Source organism: Pavona decussata, unplaced genomic scaffold (assembly GCF_977016875.1).
Source record: "Pavona decussata unplaced genomic scaffold, jaPavDecu1.1 SCAFFOLD_36, whole genome shotgun sequence".
Lineage (NCBI taxonomy): Eukaryota > Metazoa > Cnidaria > Anthozoa > Scleractinia > Agariciidae > Pavona > Pavona decussata.
This window is the reverse complement of record NW_028145458.1, coordinates 548,128-560,953: the sequence shown is the minus strand read 5'-3', so window position 1 is coordinate 560,953 and position 12,826 is coordinate 548,128. Positions and strand designations below refer to the sequence as shown.

The window sequence follows — 12,826 nt, the reverse complement described above, 5'->3', positions numbered from 1 at the left end:
TTTATCTGTGGCTGAGAAATATTGTTGTCTAAAAATAGAGCACGCCATTGCCGTGTGCGTGAAAAAAAAATTGATACCATTCCATGAATGAAGTCAAGAAATTGACATGTTATAGATGATAAGTAAATAAGAAACCCGTCCAAGTCTCAGGTCTGTGTGGTATTCCGTACTCCAGTTATTTGACAAAATGTGTACGCCATGCGGAAATAGGAAAAAACATCTGGAGTTCACTTTTGCCAGAAAATAGGTTTGTTTTCCCTTGTGAATTTTTGGATGTTAAGATAAATATTTCTCCTCAATGCTTAGAATGCTGAAAATCACCCGAAGAGGCATTTTTAAGATACGGAACAGCTTTGTCACGGCCGTCCTCTTGATGTCACGCACGATGAAAAGTCGGCTGATTGAAACTGTTCTATTTTCAAAAGGAAGTACGACATCGAGCTAAAAAATCGTGAAAAGACTTATTTTAGGTAATCTTTCCTTGAATGAAGGTAAAAATTTTGTAGGCCTCCGGGTTTTGAATTCTAGAATTTAGGTGGCCACACGTGAAAACCAAGAATAGGAAAGATAAATAACTGCGAAGTTCTTTCTTGTATTTAACCCTTTCACTGCCAAATTCCTTGGTCTCTCTGGACAATTATCGCGGTGTAGATGACCAAAACGGATTTAGTTGTCCTATATGAAGATCTCCTTCGCAATGCTCGCTGCTCTGCAATAACGAGGACTCAAGTTTTTTTGTGACGTCACCTATTTGAACCGTTGTTGTTTTGCTCGCGAGCACAAACACATTCTAATCGGTAAGTTGTCGGTTTATAAGTGTACTTTCGGGCCATTTTGCACTGCAGAAGCTCCCAGGCTGGAATCATAAAGCTGGAATGGAGAGTAGAGGTAATCCTCTGAAAGAATCCAGAGGTGAGAGATGATTTCATAGCGACTGGGACGCCAAAAGTGTTCGTATCGAGTCATGGTGGCTCACGAGTGAAGTTGTCTCTCTGGCCGTTCTGTGGGTGGATTCTCGGACCTACCTGGGCAATTTGGGGGAGATTTGATTTGCAAAGAAAACGATGTGTGCGATATTTTGCCAGTAGGAGCGGGTGGCTACTGAATTAAGATGGCGGGACCTCCATTTCGTCGTTGTATCGAAATTACCCAGAATGCAACTCGGACGGCAAAGGGGAAATCACGGGCTTTGAAAAGTGGCTCGAATCAAATGGCTGATGTTCGAACAGCTGTACGCGTGAGAGGCAAAATTGGAGATAAATGCTTAGTCATGAGATTAAGGTTTGCTGTCATGAAGGAATTTTGGTTTTAAAATGAGATTTTGAATTAAAAATTCGGAAGCAAAGATGATTGTGTGTTTTTCAGCTTTGTCGATGCCGCAGAAAACGGGCATTTTTGGTTTTGCTTGAAAATAAATGTTGATATGGAACGGCAAATGGAAGATAACTCAGTTTATTCGCTCTTAAAGCCTAAAACACTTACTAATTAACACTATTAGTAGACCATAATAACCAGATTTCTGGATTTGAGAACGTGACCAATCTTGAAAGTGGTAGCCTCTAAAACGGCGACATTAGTCGCCTTTAGCGGTGAAAGGGTTAATCTTTCACCCGTGGTTCAAAAACATGTTTCACATACAGTCAAACCTGTATTAAGCGGCCCCATATTAAGCGGACACCCTCTATTAAGCGGACAGCAGCACAAGTCCCATTTTTCTCCCCCACATGTACTGTAAAAAGAACGTGTATTGAACGGACACCTCTATTCAGCGGACGCGGACACCTTAAACTTGACTTTTATGGTGATTTCTATTGTTAGAAACCTGTATTAAACGGACACTGCAAAAAGGATGCATGTTTTTTGTCCACGTTTTAACAGTTCGATCATTTAACTTTGCCGAAAAAAGAGCTATCACATCTTTGTAGAATTAACTCCAGCAAAGCAAGTACACGTGGATAGCAACTCTGGCGAAGAGCATGAACTAGACGCAAAAGAGCCTGCCTTAAAAACTGACCGTGAGGCTTTAAAATTGACAGATATGTTACTGGAGTATTCTCGCTATCATAGAAGGGACGACCTTTCACTAGCCATCGGTTAAGTTAATGACTTACTTCAAATAAGTAGGCTTTAGAAACTGAATCAGCCACAAATTAACGCTTTGTTTTGCATTTTTCGCATAGAGTTTACTGTTGTGGTCTACTTATCCAAAATATTCTCGCCAGCCTACTGCACGAACCACAGAAACGCGACATTTTATTTATTCCGTTTTGTTTCCGCAGGATTTTTATTCTTGTTTTGATTTTGTGAACCTTTATATAATTCAATCAACATAGATACTGTTACGCTTTACATCTTCTAATAAAACAGTCAATGATCACATATACTTGCCAATGCTTATGGAAATAGTCGTATACGTTCACGAGAATGGTATTTGGCCCTTTCAAGTCCTTTTTAATACTGAGGAATATTAATATGACCATTTTAAGACGAATTCTAAGGGAACCTGTTTTCAGCGGACAACCTGTATTAAGCGGACACTGTACTGAGGAAGGGTCCCGAGGGTATCCGCTTGATACAGGTTTGACTGTATTCATATAATTACTCATCCTTTACGGGTAGTTTACGAACTCACAATATGACCAGCTCCCAATTGGCTTGATAGCTCAGTTGGTAGAGCACTGCACCGGCATCGCAGAGGTCATGGGTTCGAATCCCGTTCAAACCTGAATTTTTTTGGGCTTTCCTTTCCCTACTGTTTAAGTTGCGTAAATAACTGCGAGGGTCTTTCTTCTATTTAATCTTTCACCCGCAGATCAACTATATGTTTTCATATATCCATATTCATTTAAAAACCAGAACGTGGAAATTTCTTATTATTCTCATCTTAGTGCTCGATTGAGAATAATAAGAAATCGTTTCAAAATAATCTCCTGCTTCGTGTTTCTTCAGACAGTTCTTCAAACACTCGAAAACAATAAAAGCACTTGGCCTGCATCCCCGACCTTTCACTACTATTTCACATAAAACAAGCACGAGAAAGTGTTTCATCCAATTTTAATTAAACATCGACAAGTGGTTTGAAAAAAATAAGGGGTTTGGAAATCGGATTTCAGTCGAGTGTCTGATATAGCTTTTTAAACCACTAATAATTTTTTTGGGAAATTCAAGGCAAAACGTCACCAAAATTTATGATAATAAGCCATTTTACAGTTATGTGTTTAATGACCTGGCCTTTGAGTGGAGTTGGAGGTTAGAGTTGACCATGTTTTGATACAAAACTCAGTGCTATTCATATGAAAAATCATGTTGCCCTTATGCTGCAGACTAGTTTTCATTTACATAATCAAAAATAATTAGGCAGTGAACAAAATAGTCAGCCCCAACCTCTTTAAACGCTAGGTTACTAAGCGCACAACTATAAACCTCCCTTCACGGTAATGCTTCCCTTTGTTTTCTCTTTATAATTTGTTAATGATTTGAGAATCAATTTTCTTGTGTACAGTTGGAAACCTCAATGGAGCAGTTACACTAGTTGTTGAAATAGCACATTAAAATGTGGTAAAGTTAAAAACGTTTCTTCTAATTATAAATGTGGGCTGGAAGAAATTAAATGAGACATTACAGCAATGAAAATAACTCTTAATTTGGTTTCACTAGAAGGCAAGAATATTTTCTTAAAATAGCCTGGTTTCCTCTTTTGTTTTTATTAACCCTTTACGGATTTTTACATCTTATTTCTATACACATCAACGTGATTTGTCAGTCTGTTTTTGATTGAATGCAGTGCCCTACAAACATGTAAAGGCTTATTTAACGTGCCGTCTCTTCCTCATCAGCCAGCATCTCAAAATTGATATCCCTTTTGCCGCGACATTTTCTGTAGCAGTCCATCCTTTGTTCCATACAATGGTTTCCACATTCATTTGACAACCCTTTGACAATGCAATGCTGAACGCAAAACCTTCCTTGGTCGAGACAAAAGCAATACGGCTTGGCTCCTACCATCTGAAACACAGCCACCAATACAACAACAGCAATCATAGCTTGTAACATCTGAGTCTTCATCTAGAAAATTGAAAAGAGGAAGTGTTAATCACAATATTTTTTGAATGAATTAACAGTTTGCTATCTTTCGTAACCAAGCAGTGTGATTTGGTCCAACATCTCTACATACAGCTAATATTGGAAAGATTCATTCCTTGTGAACAAGGATTTGAAGTATCACGGAGATTTGGTGTCAGTTCGAAAACTCTACAACGCCTCATTAACAGAAACCTAAAAATAATGGTCCAAATTTTTTCTAAATTTTTTTGCTAAAACTGTCGATGAGTGTCTCTGGCCATAGATGGACTGGGTCTGAATGTATCGCAACTTGAAAAAAGATAGGCTAAATTTCTTTAAATTCTAACTTTTTTCGTTTTCGTTTCCAAAATGCGCCGAAGCAGATCATGAGTTATTATAACCTTTCAAGAAATCAGTCAATTGGTTTCTTTTTCTCCATGAAGGTGTCAGGACTGCCTCATCTTCACCAAAGACGGTCAAAATCTCCAAGACATTTTCCCTTTAAATTTTATAACCTTTTTTGAAATTAAGTAAAAGCACTGAATTCTGAGGAAGTGCCTTCTGAAAGAACCGTCAAACTCTTTATACCGGGATTCGAAAAACTTACTTTTTCCCTGTCGCATATGTGAAACAAATCGACTGACTTCAATCCAGGCCCAGACGAGTTATTACAACATCACGATATGACTGCTTTTTAGGTGAGCGAACATTTTGAAATTGTGCTGCAAAGCTGGCTCACTTATAGCAATGATTTGTACAAACAAGAATAGATTAAGACAACAGGTGCATCAAACGACACGTGCAAGATACAATATAACCGGAAAATCATCCTTTTAAAGGCAAACTTAATAAAATTTTTTTGTTGTACTTCAAGAGCTCAAAATTTAGGAAGGAAAATTATTACTTGAGTAAAAACTGGCAGATTACAATTGAGAAAAAAAAATTACAATTGAGTCATGACATGAAAGGAAGTTTCCCTGACGTTAAACGATCACTTTAAAACAAGCATTTTCTTAATATTGATACACAAGCGGCGAGCAACTTAAATCTAAATAGAAGCTGTTATGAGTTTACAACGTTGCTCATTTCAGTTTAGTATGAAAAAAAAAAAAAACAGGCCACCATGGCTGTTTCCAAGTTATAGCGCCGCAGTAATCCTTATATCTGTGAACACAGAAGGGACATACATCTTCCTGAATGAACACCAGCTCTAAATTATTACCAACAAAATAAAAAGGATGCACTAAGCGTGGTTGTTATGGCAGTAAAGACCACGGCATCTTTTTTTAAATTAACATAAATGATTTTAGAGGACTACAAGTCAAGGAAAAAGAATCTAACAACTGCCTGATTGACTACAAAAAGGCATTCGACATGGTGTGCCACACGCATGGATTATTAAATGCCTAGAAATCTACAAGATCTGCCCGGTGACGTGACTGTTAACCGAGTTTATCATGGAAAGCATGAGGACCTGGAAAAAAACGCTCAACCTGAATCACACAAATGGGCAGCTGACATCCAGAGCTGTAAGAATTAAAGAAGGCATATTTGACGGAGATTCCCTGTCTCCTTTACTCTTCTGCCTTGCTCTCGCCCCACTAAGTTCACTGTTAAATGAAAGCAATTATGGATATGAAATCCAGTGTCAAAAACTCACCCACCTCTTTTACATGGATGGTTCAAAAACATATGCGAGAGATGACGATCAACAAACTGGCCTACTCAAGATTGCCAAGACCTTCAGTAATTATATCCAGATGGAATGTGGACTGGGCAAGTCTCACAGAGACATCAGATGTACAAATTCACAGTAATTTTCAAGGAGTTGTTTTAACTCCAAAAATGGAGTTAAAATTTGAGGTCCAAAATAACTCCTTTTTTGGAGTACTTTTAACTCCTAATTTAACTCCCAAATTGGAGTTAGATTTACTCTAATTTTGGGGTTAAAGTTACTTTATTGTTGAGTAACTTTTACTCCTAGTTTACTTCTAGTGGAGTTGCTTTAACTCCAAATGGAGTTAAAATTATAGGTCCAAAATAAGTCCTTTTTGGAGGAACTTTCACCCCATAATCCATTTGGGTAACAGCTTCAATTTTCCCTGTCAAAATAGCTGGTAATTTAGGCCTTTGAGTTTTTCTAATTTTTATAATAATAATAATAATAATAATAATAATAATAATAATAATAATAATAATAATAATAATAATAATAATAATAATAATAATAATAACAACAACGATAATAATAATAATAATAATAATAATAATAATAATAATTATTATTATTATAAAGGTTTATTAGCATTCAAAAAATGAATTGGCTCTTCTATGCTAAAAAAAGTTCCTATTCTACTCTAATCACTACACAAAACATGGTATAATATAATAATTTACAATAATATCATATTTTAATTTAAAAATTAAAATATGATATTATTGTAAATTATATATAAAGAAACTAAAACGTGGATGTAATGAAATTCATGTAACTTCTAATCTCTTTCGAGCATTATTAATAAGATATGATGTCAAATTTCTCTTATTTTCTAAGGTACTAAATGAGCAGCAAAAACAATATCACTGACCCTGATGTATTCAATAATTTATTAGCAGAATATTTCCAGTAAGAAATTTATATTGCTTGATGGGTATAAAAATATATATTAATTTCTCTTCATTTAGCTTTAATTGTAATAACTGCATGGTCGACATGCAGTAATGATTCAAGTATCTAGAAAACGCTAATGCGGCAGGTACTATTGGTTTGATACTAAAACAACAGAAGCTCAGATACACGGCGAAGTTCTCAATCACAAGTTACCTATTTAATGCAAATTATGTGAACTTGTGTGAGACAAGTACACAGAAATAATAATATGTAGCATGTATACAAATATATAATATATAATATTATATAATTTTTTTAAAAAAAGTACTTATCTGTAACTTTTTATATCTAAATCACATTGCTACAAAACCTTTTTGCAGTTTCATAATCTTCTGTTTACATTGTTAAATAAGTTGCAATTTCCTCCCTAACAAAACCTGCATATGCAACTTGGGCTGTTTACTTACAGTATCTACTTTTTTTTAACTGTGTTGAACCTAATACTTGCATTAAACAACTGGAGCAAGAGGCTGCGTCAAGTACCTTGGTGTAAATGAAGGAGATGGCGTTCAACATGCTACCATGAAGGAGAAGGTGAAAAAGGAAAATTAAATGAGGGCAAGCTTGGTGCCAACAAAATAGAGGCCATTAAAACCCTACATGGCTGCCCCGGTGACCATCTTCAGTTTTAACATAACAAACTTAAGAGTAAGTGAGATCAAACAGCTTGACGCGAAAACCAGAAAATTCTCACCATATATAGAATACACCACTCAAAATCAGATGTCCACAATTGGCTATATCTTCCAAGAAAATCTGGCGGTAGAGGCTTAACCCAGCTGGAATTAGCCCTCAACACATACCTGAAAAGCTCAGGTAATTTCTTACTTCACCTGGTGGGAATGCATCAGGATGGTGAAAGAAATTGTATTCCATCCAGAAAGAGGCGAACAGGTTTTCTCAGGAGCTTGATTTGCCTGACCTACCAAAACGGCAGCAAATAACCAGCCATGATATACTGATGCAAAAAGAAAAAAACGCAAAACTTCCGACAGAAAGCCAAGAAGCAACTATCTACACAGTGGGGAAAAAAAGCAGTCCATGAAAAACATCCCCAAAGGATAAAAGAATCTGATGTAGACCATCATAAAACTAACCAGTAGCTAAGGAGTAGTGGTTTAAAGGCTGAGATAGAAGATTGTTGCAGCACAGGACGAAAGTCTGGCAACAAGATCTCATTATGACGTATCATCAAAGATGGCGCTAACCAGTTATGCAGAATGTGTGGCAAATACGACGAAACTGTAGACAGTCTCATTGTATCTTGATACAGTGAACTAGCCAAAACTGAATACATATACAGACATGACAAGGCAGAATCATATATGCACTGAAACGTGTGCCAGAACTTTAAACATATATAAACTGAAAAATGAAAAATGGCCAGAAAGAGTTACAAAAATGGAGAAATACCAATATTTTGGAATATGCCCATTCACACAGATAGGGAAATTGCAGCCAACAAACCGGACATTGTGATTTAAGAGTCACAAGAATCAGACACGTCAAATAATTGACATGGCAGCAATGACAGAAACACTTCAGAAAGGCAGTTGAGAAAGTTTCTAAGTATAACGACTTGGAAATCGAAATAGCCCGAATGTGGAAGATGCAAACAGAGACAGTTCCAGTTGTTATAGGAACACTTGGCATGATCAAAAAGGGACTGGATAAGTAAGTTGAGAGGATTCCAGGCTCAATCAACATCACTGAGCTTCAAAAGACTACTCTGCCGGGAACGGCTCATATTCTGAGGAAGGTTCTTTCAATTAAATGAACTCTTTCGTATCAGAGGACCATGATAATATTAATGATTAAGGTTTCTGTTGGTTGTAAGAAAGAAAATGAAGATTGTTTTTAGACTGAAGTAGTTCACCAATAAATTGTCTCTGAGTCTGATTGGTTTATATCGATCATGTGATTCGTGATAGTGTCCATCTGTGGGAAGACCTTTAGGGAAGACCCCTAGGTGATGGGATGTAACTGACAAATATCCCTGGTTAGTTAACTCATCGGTTTTTCCTGTCGTGTAAACAGGGAAACCATATCGATTTGAAAATGGTTACTATTTTCGTAGCCCATATCCACTGCATATCCTATATTCAAGACCTGTGAATACTTCTACGTCATTGATATTTTTTTTTTTGAGATTTCTTCCCTATTGTGACAATAATCCTCAGTTCCCTCAGCCTTCGTATAACTGGAAATCACCTCTCAATCTACCACAGGATATGTTATTAGCGGGCTAAACAATCACAGCAAGTTTGAGAAAATGTTCTCGACAATTTTTATTTCGCGGGAATCATCTTAAATTAAGTCGTATGGGTGTGACCCGGGAACTACTCGATAAATTTCCATAAGGCTCCGCCTGGAGGTTCAAACCCTTCACGTGCCTCCTTTCACACCAACTATACGTTCGAAAAGATACCCCCTTCATATACTTAAAGCAAACCGTTGTACTTGCACCTTAAAGAGATACCGTACTGAGGCATGTATGTTCTGTTTTGTTTACTTGAAAAAACTAAAGGAAATCATTAAAAAAGTAAGTTTCAGTTCCTGTATCCACTTAATTCGCGTTTTCATTCATTTCACTGCCCACAAGTGAAAGCAAATTGAAAACTATAATTTGCTGTTACGTTATCGTTTTTGAAACCTTCATCTACCGCATTCGCTTTTGCCCTACACACGTAATTTCAACTGGCTTCATTAACATCCGTGTGGGCAGAAGACCTAACCGGATAAAAGATATCCGTTTACGAATAAAAACGATTGAAAAAGGACGCACGTGGACGGGGCATTCAATGAACATCCGTTAAGCAGCGCTTTCCTTTGTTTATCGATTTTTCGGCTTTACTTGGTCAATGACAAACTTGGAAGGCCCCAGTTTCATTCAGATGTCTTGCATCAAAATGCTACCTTTTTTGATTGCCACTCATTCCTTTATCAATACACTATACTTAACATTTTTTCTTTCAACGCTTAATTCAGACATCTGACTGCTGACGACAGAGCAACGAAGAAATGTTTTCGCTTAACTTGGAGCTGTGTTGGCGTCTGCTTACTGAAAGCTTCTATCTATAAATTTAAAGATGAAAGACTTGGCGGTGTAGACATTTTAAACTTTGTCGCCGTGATAGGTACTATTTTTTAAAGTTAAAATAAACATTATTGATGATGTGAGCATCTTTGAGGTCGCCTATCCGTTTCACAGGTACATGTACTTTCATCGATTAAAATGATACGTGCAGACTGACTTTACTTCATCATTCACCATCACAGTGACTCTTAGAAAGGTTTAGGATGTGTACGTACGCCGTAATTTGGTTCGTCAAACTCAAAAACGCTTTACGTTTTCTTATCGAATGAGAATCTTTTCGCGCAAGGATTGTTCACAAAAATGATTCACAGCGTATATTATCCACGCCACCTAATACGAAAGTTCCACGAATGTACAGATTACAAAGAAAAGGACAAGAAACGATGTAATGGGGTGTCGTAATTTCTTTCGTAATCACTTTGCTTCGTTCTAAAAAATAAATTAAATTAAATCGTTTTGTCTCTAAAAATATGCCTGGTGGCTAAAACATAGATGTGAACGGGCTGATATCACCCCTTACAAATTAAAATAAGTAGAAAAAAAAAAAAACAAATATATTCGTTTAAGCCAAAAGAGGAAAAATAATTTTCCGTATATCATCGTTTCCATTTCTGGCCAATTTTAGCCACGAGAAATGTGACCGGCGATGATCTTCTTCCAAAGAAGCTAACGTCATTGAATCAGGCTGAACTTTCAATCGTCGAATGCGTCATATTATTCACCCTTGCTTCTTAAACCAAAGCATGCCAAAATATTATTTAACGACAGGTTTTTTCTGAACTTGCATGTGGAAGCTACATACCGTGATTTATGATAAATGAAAGAAAAGCTGCAGCTTCCATTACCCGTACTATCTGCTCCAGAACGTAACAAGCAATCATCCTCTCTATTTGTTGTTTTTGTTTTTCTTTTACCAAAAGAGAGTATTAATATCGCATTTTGCTTGGAAATCACACCATGGTTTCTTCCTGATATAATTTTACTTTAAAACTACTGTTACCACTACTACTAATAATAGGTAATTAGGTTGCTTTAGTCTCTAGTGTTCGCGTGAATTTACGATTAATTATTTCTTGAGGCGAAATGAAATTAAAGTCAACTTATACGGCATACCATGCTTTTCCTTTGTTTTGATGTCGTCGAGGAGAATCTCAGAAAAGTCTTGCGTGCAATGTGGTATCTTTCTGAATGCTCCTTGTCGTTTTATATCTTCCACACCAGTCACACGCTAAGCTGTTTCTTTTTTCTTCACACCTGCCCCCGCGAACAATAACCACTCAATTTTTCTCCTAATCAAATTTTTTACTTTTCAATTTGAGATAAGTTTCACAAACAAAAAGTATTTTTAAACCAAACGTATTGTGGGTGTGTTAATTAGCAAAACATATTTAATTCACAGAAGGTGTCTGTACTTGCATGCGTTGTATTGCCCCAATTGTTACAATAATAATTCCCTTGTATTGCCCCAATAATTACAGGCAAATAATTCCACATCGTACAATGTTGTTTTGCGGGAAACCTAAACGACGAGGAACTAGATGGTTATCAACCATGCTTTCTCTTTCATCAATAATGGATAATTTTGTCTTTTCGAGTGCTGGGTTTTAAATTTATCTTTGGCTGTCAGAAATGATATTGAATATGTTTTCTTGGCGGCTCGTTCAATTCCATGACCATATTTTTAAATTTTCTATTTTTATGCCACTAGCTATAAACTGATTCATGATATCGAGACCTCAACAAAATGGCACCGTAAAATGGACGGGTTAATTCATTCTTTCTACCTTCGGTATCTTTAATTAAAAGATCGCCTTCGTGTTTGAATCAAAATCACGGAAACAAAACAGCTGGAGAAGTGTTTCCGGCTTAACCCGCCATCTATCAAATTAAACCAAACCTGACGAGTTTATATTCATTATTGATCTCTGTCGTTAGTGAGTGGGCCACGCAAAGATCTTTTTTGTTTGCAGCATCCAACAACTCGCAGAGGAGCAAAGTTCTAATATAATTCCATCTTGACAAAACAATGGTTAATAAATGATTCACTGCGTAGCTTTTATAGTTACAGAGATGCGAATACATCTTCCTCTCATCAGCCTTCCGGTCGCAAGGACGGTATACGGGTTTTTGAGAATAATGCTGTGTTTACACATGAGCGCTTACTGAATCAACTTTGGTAAATTATCATGTTGTTCTACTGACTGACTCAAATTGACCGAAGTAACCTGTTAAGAATGGTGGTGAAAAGGGAACAGTTACTGACGGCATTATCTTGTATATGTCGCGGTTAAAATAAATTCAGGTCTTGAAATTACAATTGATTTCATGTGTTTTTGCGTATTTTTCCTAGCGGCAGAACGAAATGTGTGCTGGGAACACGCGTCAATACAGAGTTTGCGACGCCGGAAAATTAAAAGCATTTATAAAGTATATTTCACACGAAATATTCACCAGAAACAGGTTGATACGGTGTTTACAGACGACTGCAGAAGAACAATGGTGGGAAAACACGTTTGCGCTCGAAAATCTTAGAAGACAAAATTGAATCAGCCAGTTTTGCGAACTTTTTCAAAGTTCAGAAAGAAAACAAATGTTTCGTTAAGTGCTGTTACCAGAAACTTAATCCTTACTACTACGGGCAGCCGGACAAGTGTGCTAGACGGAAAAATCGAACGAAAATATTTTATGGTACATTGCACTCACTATACCATAACCAAGTTTATTCCTAAGCCTTGTCCGTGAGTACCAATTACGTTTGGTAGAGACTGTTGGTCACATTTGTAATTCTGAACAGAAAGAAAGAAAAACGTTACCAAGATACTTCGAAGTCCCAAATACACAATATTGCGGCGCGAGCGTCCAGTGGGGTCTGGGGGCACGCTCCTTCGACAAATTTTGAATTCTGGAGGTTATGAAATGCAATTTTAGCACTTCTTCATCGGACCCTTCTGTAAACCACGTTGGTATCCTCAATAAAGATTATTATTATTATTATT

The 12,826-nt window shown here is 36.8% G+C and overlaps 1 long non-coding RNA gene across 2 annotated transcripts; it reads right to left on the bottom strand.

Moving 5' to 3' along the window:
• Positions 1–1,685: 1,685 nt before the first annotated feature.
• LOC146484213 (uncharacterized) lies at positions 1,686–11,180 on the bottom strand. Of its 2 annotated transcripts, XR_014863672.1 has the most exons (3): positions 10,944–11,159; positions 1,840–4,065; positions 1,686–1,759 (listed from the first exon to the last, which is right to left on the bottom strand). It is a non-coding gene; the product is annotated as an uncharacterized LOC146484213 (long non-coding RNA). The 2 variants fall into 2 exon arrangements; XR_014863671.1 differs by lacking the exon at positions 1,686–1,759 and having other exon boundaries at positions 3,447–4,065; positions 10,944–11,180.
• Positions 11,181–12,826: the final 1,646 nt, after the last annotated feature.